Below are 4716 nucleotides of genomic sequence, written 5' to 3' on the forward strand. Positions count from 1 at the left end.
AGGCTAAAGCCTTTGAAGCATTGGATTGATTGAGCAGTGGGGAGAAACTAGTGCTCACTAGTGACTGTGAGAAAACTGGTTCTCTTCCCACTCTAGTTGTATGCCTAGGCTCCCAACTTTGCCTTTCATTTTTTGTATCTTGTTCTTTCTTCACTCTTGGCCTTTCATAACTGTTTTGTGCCCTGTTCTTCCTTTGCCTTTGGCCCTTGGCCATTGCCTTTCTTTTGTCACTGTCACTGCCACACCATCACTGCCTTTGGCCATTGGCCACTGTTTTTCTTCATTTTCCACTGTCCATTTTTCCTATATCAATTTTCACTGTTCTTGGCTTAGTGCCACCATTACTTCACTGCCATCTCTTCTTTTCTCCTTGCCTTGCTACTCAGCTGCCTTGGCCACTGCCCTGCAACCCTGCTGCTGCTGCTTTCCTTCCTCTTGCTACTGCTGCTGCTACTTCTTCTCCTGTTGCCTTCACTTCTCCAGCCTTGCTGTGCTCCTGCCAGGCCCAGCCTTGTTTGCTGCTACTGCTCCAAACCCAGTTCAATAAAGCCCAGTTCATTCTTAGGGAATAAGGTCAAAACCCAAACTCAATTAAAAGCCCAGTGCACTTCAAGGGCCAAGCCTAGTGCACTTCAAGACCAACTGAGCCCAAGCTCAGTTCACTTCATTATCAAACAAGCCTATAATCCAAAGGTACCCTAAGCCCAAAGCCCAAAAGGCTTCATAGTTAACCAACAACAAATTAGAGCCCAAAATAGCTAGAGAACTCCAAACACACCCAGTCTCTGTGGATCGACCCGTACTTGCACGAGCTACAATCGACACCGTGCACTTGCGGTATAACCGCAGGCCCTGCCATCTTTATCTTTGCTCTTCAATCAAGTATTTATTTATTCCATGTTTTGCCATGTTAAAGACAATAGTTCTCTCTTGTTCCAAAAATAAAAGAGAGTAATCAATGTAAATAAGAGTCATGTAAAGAGTCATCTTTTTGTTGTAAATAGTCTTGTAATAAGCAAGGAGGGTACAGCCATCGATGTATAACGCGGGTAAACTGAAATATCACCAACTCATTGGGTGAACATTCACAATTCTCGTAAAGCCGGACAGCTAGCTTGGCTTAGAATTCGGTTCTTAGCCTAAAAACTATCTCTTGGTGATTAGTAGTCATAACTTCAGATCTTTCTTTACACATGTGTAGATACACTTTACACTCTTATCACATGTCTTTTTTTGTTATCAGTGCTAGGATTGTGCCTTTGATAGCTAGATTGACATCTCCATTTTGCTGTGAGCTTAAACTGTTTTGCACATGTCACATTTGATGGAATATGAGCTTATATTTTGACCTAGAACTTTGTAGGTACGTTCTAAGCAAACCTTCACGAGACTTCAACTCGTCCACTAGGGACACTTAGTGGTTTAAAAGGCTTAGTGCATACGCTAAATGCATTCGAGAGACCAGCGACAGTGGTATAGGTAGGATTTCCTTAGTTTTGTTTTACTTGAGGACAAGTAAAATTCAGGTTTGGGGGTATTTGATGAGTGCCAAATAATGTATATATTTATCCCTTTTTGTTGGCATTTAACTCATGTTTTGTGCAGTAATTCTACATTTTATCCCATATTCTGTATTTTCATTGTTTTCAAGAATAAATATTTTTCTTACTTAATTTTGCATTTTTAGGTAATAAATAAAGTCTGGATGACTTGCGGAGCGGAAAAGAGTTGAAGAGTAGTGAAAAGCCGGAAGAAATTACGCAAGGAAGCCGCAAAGAATGGAGCGCACGTCCAAAAAGCTAGGAATGGGCTCAAGAAGGAAGAATTGTTCTTAAAGAAGATATGGGCTTGGCATACCCAAGGCCCAAAACCCTTACCCAAACCCATTTTCTATATCCATACCCGCCTTCATTCTCAGCCGTTAGATCGGATCCATCTCATCATCCAATGGTCGCTTCTTCATCGTTCATCAAAATCTGAAGTCCCTGCAAAACACCATAGTACCTAAATTCCAAGCCTTCAGATTAGATCACATTTAGATCCTACGGTCGCTTCTTTGCCTGCTCATCAAATCTCGATACTTCCGCTTAACACTACAGCACCTAACCTCGATCTTCGCCGTTAACTTTGTTGTATTTCACAATCCAACGGTCGAAGTGATTCATCTCTCATACCACCGTTAGATCTACCAACCATCTTCACATCCAACACGTCTCCTCGCTAGACATCAAAGTTTGATGAACCCGCTCAACACCTTAGCCATCGAACCCATCGACCTCAAGCCAAACACCCTCTTCTTCCCAAATCATTTTCTTTCCCCAAAACTTCTTCTCCACCACCATACCGCCTGCAACTCCACTGCCACCACCATCTCTTCCATCACCACCTCGAGCTTCACCATCTCCATTCTCTCGACCAAATCAGAGCCATCACCATCATCCAGCTCCCTAGTATTTCCCTTTCTTGTTCTTAGCATCAACCCTAGGTGATACAGATAAGAAAGAGAAAAGCTAGGGCATCAGTAGACGCAATTGGGAGCAGTTCGAGCTGAGGAGGAGCAGAGGGAACATCAACAGGGCATGGGTCGAGCAGAATTCACACATGGGTGAGAGAATTTGATTTTCCCAAAATCAATTTAGGGTTTTCAAATTTTAGGGTTTCTCAAAATTAGGGATTTTGTTGTAAACTATAAGTAGGAACTGATGTAGGATGTTAAAGGGTGTTCTTGGTTAGCCGAGATACCACCTAATTGGGTTAATTTAATTCTCAAGGTTAATTTAATTTCACTGTTAATTTTTAGGGTTCTTCATTTGCTGCCACTGTCCAAATTTCAATTCCATACTTTATTGTTTAATTCCATGTTTAGGTTAGTTTTAATTTCAAATTCAGTTAATTTCAATTTTCAATTTTATTCTTAGTGTTTGCTGTTAATTGTCTGTGTTACTGTTAATTTTATTTTGTAAATTTTGTTAATGTTTCATTGTTTAATCTATGTTAGGATAGTTTAATTAGAATGTTTCACTGTTTAATTTCACTGTAAATGCTCCTGATTTGTGTATGTTACTATGTTATCTCTGTGATGTTTACTGTTTTGTGTGAATGTTAGGCTAAAGCCCTTGAAGCATTGGATTGATTGAGCAGTGGGGAGAAACTAGTGCTCACTAGTGACTGTGAGCAAACTGGTTCTCTTCCCACTCTATATGTATGCCTAGGTTCTCTTGTTTTGTCAACTGTTAGCTTCTCAAATGTTAGGATTAGTTTACTGTTGTGTGTCAATGCTAGGTTAGAGCCGTAGAGCATTGAGTTGATTGAGCAGTGGGGAGAAACTAGTGCTCACTAGTGACTGTGAGCAAGCTGGTTCTCTTCCCACTCTAGATGAATGCCTAAAGCCATTGCCTTGGCTTTGTTTTTTTTTTCCTTCCTTTTTTTTTACTTCACTGTCTTCTTCACACTCCTGCCCTTGGCTTAGGCCTTGGTTTATATCTTTGTTACCTTTGTTTCACTGTCACTTTCTCCACCTCCCCTACCATCTTCTTATTTCCCTTGCCCTGCTGCTATCTGCTGGTGCTCCTAGGCCTGCTACCTGGTGCTGCCAGTTCTCTCTTGCTGCTGCCTCTTGCATCTGAGTTTCTGCAGCTGTTGCTGCCACTCCACTTCTCTTGCCATGTGCTACAGCCACTGCTGCTGCTGCAACTGAGCTTGGCTCACAGCACAAGCCCAGTCCAGTCATTACAAAAGCCCACTGTTCTTCTGTTCAAGCCTAAGGCCCAGCCAACTAAACCCAGTTCACTCTTAAGGTTCAAAAGCCAAAGGCCCAGTCCATTCCCAAAGAACTCAAAGGCCCAAAGCAATTCATCAAAGCCAATTGAATCCAAGACCATTCCAAAACCAAAGCCAAGCCCACTGTGCCTAGAAGTTACCAAAGCCCAATAGCAAATTAAAGCCCAAAATAGCTAAACACTACAAAACACACCCAGTCTCTGTGGATCGACCCGTACTTGCACGAGCTACAACTGACGACCGTGCACTTGCGGTATTACTGTAGGCCCGCGTTTCATTTCGCTTCAATTTTATACGCTTTCCCGGGCCCACCAAGTTTTTGGCGCCGCTGCCGGGGATTGGTGCTGTGTTTTTCTTGTAGTTTTATTAGCTATTTTTGCATTTCACTGCATAGCATTTGCATCTGCATCTGCTTCACTTCATTTACTGTTGGACCTGCTGTTCTGAACCAATTTTTCCTCTGCTGGGACGCCACCAAGGAAAAGAACCAAAGCCCAACTGGGTTTTTGCAACAATATCAGAGCAGCTGGGCTGTGCTTAAAAGGTAACCCATTTAAGAGAACCCGAATTGTGGGCTTCCAATTTTTAATTGTGGGCTTGTAATATTAAAGCCAATTTTTGGGCTTTTTATTTTCTGTTGGGTTTGTAATTAATTTTTGTGGGCTTGTTTGTTTAATTTGTGGGCTTGTATTTAATTTTTGTGAGCTTGTTTAATTTGGACTGGTATTTTGTATTCTGGGTTTTTAAACCCAGCTGAGCTTGTAGCCGATCACGCTAAGTTAAACTCGTTAGTGGGCCGAGTACCCAAATTCTAGGCCGAGATTTTGGACTCAGTTTCACCAAACGTTTTCAAACCAGCTGAGCCAAAGCAAACACAAAACCAACAGTGGGCTTGCTCCCATTCAAAAACCAAATTTTATTTTCTGTTAAAAAAAA

Source organism: Papaver somniferum, chromosome 9, assembly GCF_003573695.1.
Source record: "Papaver somniferum cultivar HN1 chromosome 9, ASM357369v1, whole genome shotgun sequence".
NCBI lineage: Eukaryota > Viridiplantae > Streptophyta > Magnoliopsida > Ranunculales > Papaveraceae > Papaver > Papaver somniferum.